At 31.0% G+C, this 15117-nt stretch overlaps 1 pseudogene; it reads left to right on the top strand.

The window, feature by feature from the left end:
* Window positions 1-1021: 1021 nt before the first annotated feature.
* The window catches only part of LOC113388353, a 41453-nt pseudogene continuing 27357 nt past the window's right edge, over window positions 1022-15117 (top strand).

Consider the following 15117-nt stretch of genomic DNA (forward strand, 5'->3'; position numbering starts at 1 on the left):
GAGTCAGGCTTTAAAAAACGCCGGCGAAAAATTGTATCCGCACATACACACGTACTGCACACATTTATACATACAAGCACATACACACATACATCCATTTCTTCTAATTGTAAGCTATGCCAAAATGTTCAAAAACCTTTGAAACGTAAATACATGCAAACCATTTTTTCTATTTTTTTGCGATTACTATAAACCCTACGAAAATCGAAGATTTCTATAAGCGCTAATTAAACCTAACTAAGCCATAAATAATAAATAAATTATATATTTATTTTGATTGCAATTGAATTTTAAACCCATGAACCTGAATGGTATCAAAATGAAATCAAAGTTCGGTCATGAAATTTATCCGAGTAAAGTCAGTTGGCGGCAATTGCTTCTGGCTAGAGAATTTATTATAGAAAATTGTATCCGCACATACCTACATACACATACATCAATTTTTTTAAGGTGTGTCGAAATGTTGAGAAACCTTTGAAAAGTAAAGATAAGCAGAAAAACATGTTTGTTTTTTGCGATTACTATAACTTACCCTACGAGAAGGTAATAAAATAAAAGATTTTTATGTGCCTAAGGGATAAATAATAATTAAATTATATCTTTATTTTTATCGCGATTATAATACGTACAAACCCATAAACCTGAAATAAATCAAAATTCGGTCATAAAATGTTTTTTTTCGAAATGCACCCCAAATTTTCTTCGTCGAGTAAATTGATTTCGGCGCGCCTCTGGCTTCTGTCCCGCGACACGCACTAGGTCACGGCTGCCGCGAGTCGCTGCGCCGGCCGCCCGCGGTCGTACGGCCGTACGGTCGGTCGCATCCGTCGCGGCGAACTCGCGCTACTCTGACCACCAGAGGTGAGTACACCGATGTACAATACCATCCGACGGCGTGGTGTATTTTCGTAACGCCGTCCCTGGGCAAATCGCATTTGGAACGATCTCCGCCTAAAAAGGGAGCCCGTCTGGGTTCGGCAGAGCTCGCCATTGGCTCGCTAAACGAACGCGAACTTCGTAAGTATCAAGTTGCCGAGTATAAAACCTCCCGGAAGGCGGCTGCACGCCCAGAACGGCTTTCGAACGTAAGTGAATACACACCGTGTGGCGCTATTGCGCATTTTATTTATATAACACTAATACATACATACACAATTCAATTGAAACAATACACATTTAATTTATTTTTTTCGAATTTTTTTCTGGATTTTTATGCAACGTGGTTTGTGCAGCGTGTGTGAAGTGGTGTTAAATAAGGAAACTGTGGTTCGAAGAAGTGAGGCTCAAGAGGCCTATTACACTATATCACTCGTGGATTACTCTCAAAAGTGGACTTTTTACTTTAACCGCATTGCATTTGACCTGTCCTCGTGTGAAATAAGTGTAATGAGTCTGTGAAGCCTGATTCCACTTTAAACAAATTACCTGGAATTGTGCGCTCGGATATTGTTTGTGTTATGCTCCGCCATTTAAGGCGTTTGAGTTAGTTTTTTTCTGAATGACTACACCCGCGTAAGACGTCCATTCCGTAAATAGCCTTGCTAACCAGGCCAGTATAGGAAGCGCGAGCGAGATGGTTAAAAATAACTCATCCACACACGCTTCTAATGCATACCATACGCGATCGAGTTCCTTAACCACTGGCTTTCTTCAGTTCCGATTTCCGGAATACAAACTTTTCAAAATAACGGATTTAGATCAAATTTTTAGTGGTATTACAGAAAATCCATAAAAGCATTTAGATAACAAACAATTATCCAACGTTACCTGATTTCAAATCTTAAACTGCATTAAGTGATAAAACACTAAGCATTCTGAAATCAATTTTGTTCTCTGGATACACATGCATTCACAAAAGTTTAATGGCTTGAAGTTACAATAAAGTTTTGTGTTGAAACAAATGATCTACTTGAAACAAAAATGCCCTCACTACACAACACTAACCAAAAACTTATTCAGTGAATAGAAGTGCTCATCCACTGTGACAACAATGTGTAAACAACAAAGCTCCACCAATAACGCAATGTTTCTCTCAATCCCTGACCATAGGGATTGAGATCAACAATAATCAATAAGTTTCCTGACTTTTTGTTTCGAGCTACCTACATATTGTCTCACGCTTGGATTTGTGTTTTCTATTTACAATCATAAATGATAGTGCTAACCTAATACTAATACCAAATTTCTTTTTTTCCAGGAAGGCTCCAAGGGCTGCCAAAATAATTACGTGTCTCGATCTAGCCTGAATCTTCGTCCGCTCGCCTAATCATGCCCAAGGTCGTAAAAGCTGAAGGGGAGGATCCCGATCCAACCCCATACTTGTTCGTATCTCTCGAACAAAAGCGTATCGATCAAACCAAACCCTACGATGCGAAGAAGGCCTGCTGGGTACCCGACGAGAAGGAAGGCTTCGTTCTCGGTGAAATTAAGGCCACCAAGGGGGATCTCGTCACCGTCGGCTTGCCCGGTGGAGAGGTTAGTAAATGACTCTTGATGAAAAATTGGAAACCCAAATGAAGCAGTAATAACAGAAATTAGACTAAAGAAATAGCCAAACATTTTTTACTTATATAATTCTTCACAATTGTTAGTTTTTTCCTGTTTGTTCATTTCAAATTTCAATATTTGATATATGTTGGATATATTAAATTTCAACGCTCATCACAAAATTTAAACCCATGAGGCAGTGATAAAGAACACGAGGCGATAGAGTAGCCAAATATTTCTTTTTTTTTTTTTAAAAAAAAAAGTAAACATAAGTTCATATAATTCTGCACTAGTTCCAAATTTTCCCTCTTTGTTCATTCCAAATTTTGATATTGGCTATATTTTGATTATATTAAATTTGAACATTAGTCTTTAAGAGTAAATAAAATAAATCAATTTTAATTTTTCATTTTCGGTGTATGCGTTATCGACTAGATACATACTGCTTCATAGTAAATTATTTGATACCGATTGATTCCAACATGAAAATTTTACTAGATCACTAGATAATGCTTCAAAGTAAATTTTTTAACCAGTCAACTGTGGCGCCTAAATTCAACTTTAATAGCTAAATCTTAATTTTTATTGATTAAGTATATATTATCCACTTTTCGGAAATTTTATGCAACTTGCATTAAGATCAAATGCCACTTACAACTACTTATTGCAAATAGTCAGAGCCTTAAAATATTCTAAATATCTTGGAATATTTTTGTTTATCTCAAAAATTTCAATTTAAATAGCATATGGTCACTATTTTATGGGCATTACTGATATACACGTCATGAATTCTGCAATTTTTTATGACGTGTATATTCGTCAATCACAGTTAACTGGTTAAGACAAATCAAATTTTACAATAAAATTTTAAATTGAAATGAAATTTGCAATAAACCAATGGTCTTAATAGTAATTTTGATAACGATGACTTAAATATTAATGATAATTATGATTTAATTTTATAACTATAATTTCTACGCTGATTTTAATAAACTATTATTCAATTTTGTTAACATTTAATGCTCAATTTTTAAGATATTTATTAGATCGATCATAATTTTGATATTGGCAAAAACCAAAACTTTATCAAATTTTACTATCATTGTTTCAGTAAATAATATACGTTTGTTGCAAATTAATTTAGCTACATGAAAAAGCATTAATTTGATGCAATTTTTAGTATTGCACTACTAAATATATAAACTTGTTTAAAAAAAATTTGATCATAATTTCAATTCGTTCATAATTCAATTTACCAAAATTCATATATTTACCTGATATATCAATTTTACTTGTTTATCGCCGAAATCATGCCAATTATAATGCCGGGCCGAAAAAGATGAATAAGGGAATAACAATCGCACATTTAGAATTTAAAAATAGTTTATCTATTTTTGAATGGAACCCAATCTAGTGTTACGTAACACGTATCTCTCTTGATATTACGTCACCTCTCTCTATTTTTACAATAGACTTTGTAAGAAGACTTTGATAATAGAGAATTAATCTATTCAAACTGCATATTGGGAATAAATATTAATTGGGATATATAATTATTTAAAATTATGATTTTAAAATATTATGCGATTTGACAAGCATTTTAATCAACACGTGCGTGGATGCAAGTTTTATTGCCAATTAAAACAAAATAATTTAAATATATAATGGTGAAAAATTTTTTGGGGTATATGTTTAGTTATTTTTTCGGATATTCATTTACCATCATATGAGCAGGAAAAGAATCTGAAAAAGGATGATATTCTCCAAGTCAATCCACCACGTTATGAAAAAGTCGAGGATATGGCCGACATGACAATTTTAAATCAGGCCTGCGTTTTGCACAACCTGCGCCAGAGATATTACTCCAAGTTAATTTATGTAAGTTTAGCCAGTAATCGATCATTTCGTTAACATTTTTTGTTTCCTCATAGACCAAAGATTTCAAGAAGGACCTCGTCGCCCAAGTGAACCCCCCCAAATATGAAAAATGCGAGGATATGTCAAATTTGACTTACCTCAACGACGCTTCTGTGTTGCACAACTTGAAGCAGAGATACTACCACAAACTGATCTACGTAAGTTTAAGGGCTTTTGAATGGAAACACATCTTGCAAAATGGCAATAATAAAAAATGGAACTAAAATTTTCATATTTATCCTGAACTTCGAAAATCGAATCAAGAAATTTATTCTGACCAAACAATTGGTTTTCCATCTAACATTTATCCCTGAGATTTTTCTTCCAAGAATAATAGTTAATCGCGTCTGTGACCTATTTTTCGTTCGGCAAAAATAGATCTTTCAACCATTGTGCAAGATTGTGTTTACTAACTGCAGTCAGCTTGCATTACTAAAGCTAAAACAAGACACGAGCATGCTGTGATAAATGTTCTTGTGTTCACACATTTTCAAATTATACAGAAATTATTTACACAACATTGATATACTGCACATTTTAAAGGAAATAATATAATTAGAAAAAAATAGAAAAAAAATCATGATATAAATTTTCGTTGATGAGACACATATTTTTATATTGTTTTTTTGGTTTTCATTAGAATAGTCAATTAAATAATTAAATAAAATTTTAAGACATTGTTCATTCCAAAAAATTAATAAAATTTGAAAACAAAGTCATTAAACATACTACATAGTTTCTTCCTTTCATTTTTGTTGGTACTCATCTGCCATAGTCAATGAAAAATTAAATTTTCGAATTTAAATACTTTTTAATAAATGTGCAATATCATATTCTATTTTTTAAACTAAAATTGGAAGCATGCTGTAAATACTTTCCTCATACTTTTAATAAACCTAATGAAATTCAACACTTGTAAATAATATTTACTGCTAATCTCAATACTAATATTTGTCAAAACACACAAAAGCGCTACTAATCAAGTTTTTTTCTATAATTATCAAGATGTCTATTATACGTATGAATATATTTTGATAAAATATTTAGTATGCAAAATTATACAAGAATCATTTAATTTTCTTGAAGACTTATTTCGAATTAGGTACAATTTTATCAAAAAACGACCAAAAAATTATGCTGGGCATCAAATGAACGAATGAAAAAATATGTTTTTATTCAAGATTTCAATATTCTAGTATTTCTTTTACCAAAAAAGACATCTTTCTGATAATTTTTGAAAAACTTCTTGCTTACCATTTGCAATTACCAGCAGACAGTAAAACTTCGCTAAGGAGGAAGGACCATCTGCAAAAATCGATGGAAACCACTGGGGACATTTCAGTGAACCAACGATGTTAATAATTGATTAACTAATGTTTATTTTGTATAATAGTTTAACATTTCACATTGAAATAACAATATTTTATTATGACACCCTTCAAAAAAATAATATTACAAACAATAGTGGTAGTCATAATAGAATATTTCTACAGGTTTTAGCAGACATCACCATGTAGATAATCTAGTGCTAATTATTTTGGTACTACTATTAATTATATTAATGAAATTAATTTATTGACCCAAAAATGACAAGAGGAATAAAATACTATGTAAAGTATCTTCCTCAAAACTTCATAATCATGTGAGCATCAGAAAATATTACAGAAAATTGGAAACAGAAACTCATTTGGAGGCAAAATTAGTATTTTTTTAATTTTTATGAAAATTAAATAGAAAAGTTGTTAAATTTTCTGATGCTTGTTGAAGGAGTTATAAAACTACTCATTATGTTTTAAATTATTAATTAAATTTGTTAATATCACACGTTGCTCTAGTTTTTGATAAAGTACCATATAGATATTCAACAACTTTGCAAAGCAGAAACTTAATTATTTTTTGTTCACAACATAATATTTGGATTTAAAAAATACGTTTTTAAACTTTTACACAAAGTAAGAAAATAAACATACTCGATCAAAAAATTTCTTAGTAATGCATTTATTGAAATATATATACAATAATTAATTATTCAATAATTTTGTATTGCAAATACATCATATTTACCTTGTCCACAACATAATATTTGGACTGATTTAAATGATAAAATAATATGTTGCTATAATTTTAGACAACGCAGGAAAATAGATTTTTGCATATTTATTTTAAAAACAATAATAATAATTTATTTAAAAATATTTATTTCATTGTAAATAAAATATATTATATATAGACCACAGTTTCTATATAATAATAACTCATCATCGTTTAATAACTCTGTAACAGAGAAAAGCATCAATTTTGGAATTATCTATTTATCTATTTTTAATATACTATTTAAATTGTTTTAAAAAAATACTATAACGTTAATATTATTTTAAACAAAGTGGGACAACCGTTTTGAAGTACTCATTTAACACATTTAATGCTGCGCACGCATATGTTGCGTGAGACCGTTTTCAATAGCCAGAGCCCGAATGCGAAGGGTGCATTTTAGAGTAATTTTCTTAGTAAAATAAAATGTTTAAATTGAAATTTTCACTGTAATTATTTCAAACAGAGAGACCTAAAGTTTTCGTAAAATTTCATGATTTCTGATAATTTTACCAAAGATGTGATGCTGGGCATCTACATAATTTCTACTAATTTTACCTTATTCAATCAGCAGATTTAGTATAAATAACTAGAGCAACACCACGTTTTGTTTGTCAATAACTACGAATAATACAATAACTCCACTAAATTATTTATTATGATTGACTTTGATTATTTTCTCCTAATATCTAGACCTACTCCGGACTTTTCTGTGTCGCTATCAATCCTTACAAACGTTACCCCGTATACACAAACCGTTGCGCCAAATTGTACCGTGGTAAGAGGCGTAATGAAGTTCCACCCCACATTTTCGCCATTTCTGACGGTGCCTACGTCGACATGTTGACCAACCACCAGAATCAATCTATGTTGATTACGTAAGTAAAAAAAATTATTTGAATTGAAGCAAAATTCGAGGAGAAATAAGATTTTTGTACAAATCATAACCAGTACAAAAATCTCTCGTTTCCTCGCTCTTCGATTCTCTGAAAGTCTAATTCACCAATTCCATCCCCCAGTGGAGAGTCTGGAGCTGGTAAGACTGAAAACACGAAGAAGGTAATTGCCTACTTCGCCACTGTCGGTGCCTCCGGCAAGAAGGATGACCCTAACACCAAGAAGGGTAACTTGGAAGATCAAGTCGTGCAAACTAACCCCGTACTTGAAGCCTTCGGTAACGCCAAGACTGTGCGTAACGACAACTCCTCCCGTTTCGTAAGTAGAAAAAACATAAACTTTCACAATATTCAGCTTGACCAAAAATAATATTTTTCTTTCTTGGTGAACAGGGTAAATTCATCCGTATTCACTTCGGTCCCTCTGGAAAACTGGCAGGAGCTGATATCGAAACTTGTAAGTGATCTATAGAATAACTACAACTTATAATAAACAAATGGTTTTGCTTAATAATTTATTATTACTACAGATCTGTTGGAGAAGGCTCGTGTCATCTCCCAGCAGGCTCTCGAACGGTCCTACCACATCTTCTACCAGATGATGTCTGGATCCGTCGATGGATTGAAAAGTCAGTATTATGAGACATATTTTAAAAAAAATATTTTAAATTTTTTAAATTTAAAAAAGAAATGAATTAGGGTAGGGCGGGGTACGAAGGTCCATATTTACTTTCAGTAATTATATTGTCAAAATAAAATGGACGTCATCATAAGACTTAACACGTATCAAAGAAACAACTATCACACTATGTTCAGTAAAATTTCCGGTTAATTCATAATTATTGAAATATACATTTTTATTTTTTTTTAAATTTGTCATCCCAACCAGACGACAAACAGATCCAATGTCTTTTTTTTTAATTTTTAATGATATTTATGAAATAGTAGCTACATTATTCAGCCATTGCAAAATACAAATTTCTTAGTAACATTTTTTTCCAAAGATCAGAAATATTCATCAGCATGGTTGGAATAACTATTAATTTAATTTATCTCTTGTAAAATTGTCTTTTTCAACTTATTTAATTTTTTTATTTACTATTTTTTATTATTCGCCCTTTACAATTAAAAATTATATTCTAGTATGGTCAACTAAATAACACTGCTCAAAACAGTTGGAATAAATATTAATTTAATTTATCTCTTGTAAAATTGACTTTTTCAACGTATTTTACCATTTTATTTAATTTTTTTTTGTCTTTTACAATTAAAATTTAAATTCAAGTATGGTCAACTAAATAACACTGCTCAAAACATAAAAATTTAATAACAAAAAAATACTTTTGTCACAAAATTGATAATGAAGACGTTTTCTCCTGATATCAATAAAATGATGTTTGGTTACGCAATTTTGCCCTCTACTTCAAAATAGTATCTTTATAAATGGCGTTCGACGTTTCTACCTGCGGACCTTTAAGCCACGCTCTACCTTATGCAATTAAAATCATAAATATTTTAAAGTATATTCAAATTCAAATCAATATTCAGTTAATTCATTAAGTATCAATTTTCCTTTTTTATTATATATTAATTATTTATTTTGTTCAAATTATGTAATCTTATTTATGAATTTAGGAACTTTTCAATACATACACGCTTCATATACACATTTCAAACACAAATTCTGTCAAAACAAACTTACATGTACACACGTTGCATTTTTTTTGCAATACTTTTACACTCTTACACAAAATCTCTTAGACTCCAAACACATAGATCCATGTGTCTAAGTAGACCAGTTTTGCAGAGTATATATAAATACCTACTGTATCTACAGATAGATTTTTACTGTATTTATTTGTTAGAACTAACATAATTTTATGTGAAAAACAGCAAAATGTATGCTGTCAAACGACATTATGGATTATTATATCGTGTCGCAAGGAAAAACCACAATTCCCAACGTCGATGACGGCGAGGAATGTTTATTGACTGATGTAAGTCGAGCATCCTTGCTCGGATTTAAACCGACTTGGTTTAAATCAAACCCTAATCCACAACGTGAAAAAACACTTTAGGATGTGAAAACCACGTTAGTTTTTGTCATTTTAAACCAAATGTGTCTGAACACGAGTACTAAATAGAAAAGCACATATACTGTACGTGCCTACAAATGGAACATACCTAGTAGTGGTAATAAGAAATATGCATAGACTAGAAAATTTTATTCTAAACATTCTATAAATTTTTAGTTTTTATTTCATAATTGACATCAGGTGTTGACATTATTACCTGAAGATCTATAAAGCGCTATGCATATTCCTAAACCAACTACTAAAACTATTTGTCTTTTACACCCTGGTACCATTTTAGATTAATTCTGGATAATAAGTTCACCAGAATTTTACCCAAGCGCCCAATACGAGCGTCCTTTAACTTGGTCAAAAACCAACCAAGTCAGTAGTACTAGTCCCAAATTTATCTAACACTCTTAGTATATACAACTAATACTTTATTTGATCGTTGTCATCACATTGTTTTAGAAATCTGCTTATTATCGAATAATATACACGATTATTATATCGTGTCACAAGGAAAAACGACAATCCCAAGTGTGAACGATGCCGAAGAAATGGAAAACACCGATGTAAGCAGGCGGAAAATTTATATTGACAAAATAAACGCCTTCTTGCTGTCTTTATTTCTTCGATAACACCTTACTAATATTTCGATTTCATAGTAAAACCTTAACTGAGTTTAATTGCAAAAATTACAGTTGCTCGCCAATTGGTAAAAGTCACAGCATTTCATATTAAGGGGCACAACTAGTGTAACCGCCTAAAAAAAATAATTTTTGGGAATTTATATTAAAAAAAAAAACTTTATCAATCATTTCAATATTTTAAGAGTATATTTACACATGTTTTAAGAATACATAGTAAAATTTTGAAAAAAAAAATTAAATGTTTTTTAAGTTATCGTCGATCTCCAACGGCGCGAAAAAAAGGCCCTTCACTGCTGCAGTGATTCCGGCCTTCTACGTGGATGAAATATAAAGAAAAAATCTCGTTGAACTAGATAATATTGTCTGTAAAATGACCTACGATAAAAAAAATCAAAAGTTGACAAAATGGCGGAGTTTTTTAAAAAAAAGTCGAATCTTACCCAAAATTTTGGTCGTTTTTGGACTGCCAAAATTCGATTTTTGATCCGATCAAAAAATCGATAGTTCATTTTACGGAGAACTATATATATAGAACATGTAAAAAAATTCGATAGTGATCGGATCATTTGTTTTTGAGTAATCACTGCAGCAAATTCGGAAAATGCTGTTTCGAGAAAAACGCGTTTAAAGATAAAATGATCGTTATATATATATACTCTTTAAATGGCTGTGACTCAAAAACTATTTAAGATATCGATTTAAAATTTTTGTATGTTATTTTTAAAGGTATAACCTATCGAAATATGGAAAATTTGAAAATTCGATTTTTTGAAAATTCCACACTAGTTGTGCCACATAAACATTCTTTTGGGGTTTTGATGCAATACCAGATTCCCAGAGAATTTCTGATAAGATAGCTCATTATTAAAATTCTTTTATTGGATCATTTAAAACAACATAATATTATAAAAAAATCAAACATATAACAATTTTTTATATTTGCAATTAAACTCCTGATTTCTCTCACAACAGTAGTTACCAACTGATAACTAATACCAGTGTTGAAGTATACTAATAGTGTGTAACTACTAACTTTGTTCTAATAATTTTCATGACTTAAGTTGAATCTATATCATCCGTACAGCTTCCGGATGATTGCTTTAACATTAATATCTAACCACCTAACCAATCAAATACCAAAAAGGTTCATGGTATTGGAAAAAACACAAAATCTTCGATCTTCCAGATCTGAATTCGGCAAATACACACAAACACAAACACACACTCAAATTTCAAAATTTTCCATAAAATCCTTGTCTTTTCTTTTTGCATAACTTTTCTTCATTTGCATCTTCAGCTAAATGTCTCTTGTCCGATAACATCTACGATTATTACAACGTCTCCCAGGGAAAAATTACTATTCCCAACATGGATGACGGAGAAGAATGTCTGCTCACCGACGTAAGTTAAGATTTTGAAAAATTGTTTTCGTTAGTCGTGAATACTGGATAAATTTTGCGTCAGAATTGGAACTCTGAAAAGCAACTTTCTGGAAACAGGACCAGTCGAGGATAAACTTCTTGCATAGAAAAATCCTACCTTTTATCATCATTATCACCAATTTCATTCTAGTTCAAATGAAATAATAATAATAATAATAATAATAATCATAGACATTGTTGATAATAGTTATCTATGTTAGGTTAGTTAGACTGCTTCAGATTTGGATCTCTGAAAGCATTACCAATATGTTATCATTGGATTTAAATTTTTATGTATTTTGGTAATACAATCGTTACTAAAATAACGATTTTAGAACAAATGTGGTTAACAAACGTACAGTTTTTTTTTTCAAAATTATATTAATATCAGTAGAATATGTATATTGGATACTACTATTCCAAATCAAACTTTCACCATCCAATTAACAACAATAACTCATTAGGGTGGTCTTAAAATGGTCATTTTCGAATTTTCTTGCTTCCAGGGGCTCAAATGGTTCCAAATAGATAAAAAACAATTCTCTGAAACAAAGCTCTTAATACTAACTTTTAGATAGAAATTTTGAAAATTTAAAAAAAATGTTTTAGGTATAACTTAGCAAAAAATGAATGAGTTTTATTTGTTTGCTAAATTACATCTAAAAAACATTTTTAAGACTTTTGAAAATTTTTCCATGCTATTTCCATACAAAACTTTGATTGAATTGCGCTCTATCTAAACGTTAATATTTTAGAGCTAAAACTTTCAGAGAATTGTTTTTTATCTATTTGGAACCATTTGAGCCCCTGGGAGCAAGAAAATTCAAAAATGACCATTTTAAGGACCACCCTAATAACTCATCTATATAAATAATTTAACTCTACCTCATCACAGTACAAAAATTACGTCAAATCGGTCAAACTCAACCGATAAAATAAAATTAATTTCATCAATTGGTGTGTGAAAAAAAACCTTATACATAAAAATTACGTGACATCTACGAAACGATGTTATACCATGAACCAAAACATATGGTATGCGCTGACCGCTACTAATATGTATGAAAACTCTTGGTAAGTTAAAATGGATCACACGGTTGATATTTGCAATGCCTGAAATCTTTATAAACAGTCCAGAAAAATAAGTGACACTAACAATTTCAATATTGGCAATCTTAATACAAACCCATTCACTCCGCGAAATCCATTCCATTTTCTTCTGGACTTGTTTATATGTAGATAAGGAGGTGTTTGGTAAATATCTACCGCTGTGGCGAAATGCACAAGACCTGTATGTCATTTGGATTTTTTTTCTGGTATAGGAAGCTTTCGACGTACTCGGTTTCACACAAGAGGAAAAAGATGACATCTACAAGATCACCGCTGCCGTCATGCACATGGGTGGCATGAAGTTCAAGCAGCGCGGTCGCGAAGAACAAGCTGAAGCCGATGGACAAGAGGTTAAAAACTCACGAAATCAATAATTTTTTTACTCATCTATCCCCCGGTGACTTCATCCCATTATCCCTTACAGGAGGGTGAACGTGTCGCCAAATTGTTGGGATGCGACGTCCAAGACTTGTACAAGAACTTGTTGAAGCCCCGCATCAAGGTCGGTAACGAATTCGTGACCCAGGGTCGTAAAAGGACCAAGTCACCAACTCTGTCGGTGCCCTTTGCAAGGGTGTGTTCGACAGATTGTTCAAATGGCTCGTCAAGAAGTGTAACGAAACTCTTGACACCAAGCAAAAGAGACAGCACTTCATTGGTGTACTGGATATTGCTGGTTTCGAAATCTTTGACGTGAGTATTATAAAAAACATAACATTGATATAAAATAAAAGGCAATTAATGAAAAAATACTCAATCAAATTAATTATTGAAGATTCAAACTTCAATTCTGAACCTTAAGTAATAAATACAGAAATCTGCCTAATAAATTTAAGCAAATAGACAAAGGATGATAACGATAGACTCTTTTTGGTTTTTTATAATTTTTTCCAAATCAAATTTTTGTTTATAATTTTTTTATTATTTTTATTGAAACCAAACTGACTATTGTAATAATTCATCTTTCATCTTTTGTGTTTTTTTATGAATATCAGTATAAATATTTTATATATGAAAGGCCTGGAATAGGGCTTGTCGATTTCTAATTAGTTTTCAAGAAAATTTAAGGAACTCAGAAACCGGTTTTTACTAGATAATACCGGTTTTTATATAAAAATAATACTGAAAATAATGAAAAATGTATCCAAATGTTTCAGATTGATGAAAACGCTCTTGCAAATCGATAGTCGTCTTTCGTATAAAAATTAATTTACATTTTATTTTAATTATTTCAATTAAAAAAAAACGGTTTTTAATTAGTTTCTAGGAAAATACTGAGAAATTCCAAAACTGGTTTTAGTAGAATATACCGGTTTCAATGTGTAAATAACACTTGAAAAATTGATAATAAATTTTCTTTGGATTGATTGCAAATCGATAGTCGTCCTTAATTTGACTATTATAAAATATTTACACCCTAATATGTAGTGTAACTATGATCAACAACTAAATAATACTGCTCAAAACGAAAAAATCTAATACCAAAAAAATACTTTTGTCACTAAATTGATAATGTGGACGTTCTCTTCTGATACTGATAAAACGATGGTTGGTTATACTTATTTGCCCTCTACTTTAAAATAGTATCGCATAGTATATATCGTAATAGTATAGTTAACAAATATTAACTAATTATAATTAAAGTTAATTTTTTGGTCAATTTTTTTTAACTAGTTTTTCATAAAAACGCGAAACCGGTTAAAACCGTTTTTTGAAACAATAATATTCGAAAACCGGTTTTCTAAAATATTGGTTTGGAAAATATCTAACTATTACAACCACAATGTTATAATTCCTGAAACTTTCATATATAATGTAATTTTGTCAAACCACTAATATTTTTTATTGCAGCCACCATTTTTTTTTATATTATTATTCATATTATAGAGTGTTGGGATATCTTTTAACAAATATACAATTGATGCTACCCTTGCCATCACTGAGCTACACAAATAAAATGTAGCATATTGTATGAAAAAAAATTCTAATTATTGTAAATATTATACCCTTAATATGGAATTCAGGAAAAAAAATAATTATTTTTCGAAAATCGTGAAGTATCTCATCCATACTATGAGATTATAAATTTAGTTGAACCAAATTTATTCAAATTAAAGCTGATACATTCCATATTTGGTTATGCACAAATAAGTCTTTTATATTTGTTAAAAGATTTCTACTTCTCCCCATTTATGTATCAAATATTACAATTTACCTGCAATGTAGTACAACGGTTTCGAGCAACTTTGTATCAACTTCACAACGAAAAATTGCAACAATTCTTCAACCATCACATGTTCGTACTTGAACAAGAAGAGTACAAGAAAGAAGGTATTGACTGGGCCTTCATTGATTCGGAATGGATCTGTTAGCTGTATCGATCTTATTGAGAAGGTAAACATCACTATGTGATGTCTACCCTTGCTCAGGATTGGGCCCTTTGTGAAAAAGTCAGGCTGGTCAAAAATCG

The sequence above is a fragment of the Ctenocephalides felis genome, unplaced genomic scaffold (assembly GCF_003426905.1).
Source record: "Ctenocephalides felis isolate EL2017-DRISC unplaced genomic scaffold, ASM342690v1 CF-g0.4_SCAFFOLD_03572, whole genome shotgun sequence".
Taxonomy (NCBI): Eukaryota; Metazoa; Arthropoda; class Insecta; order Siphonaptera; family Pulicidae; genus Ctenocephalides; species Ctenocephalides felis.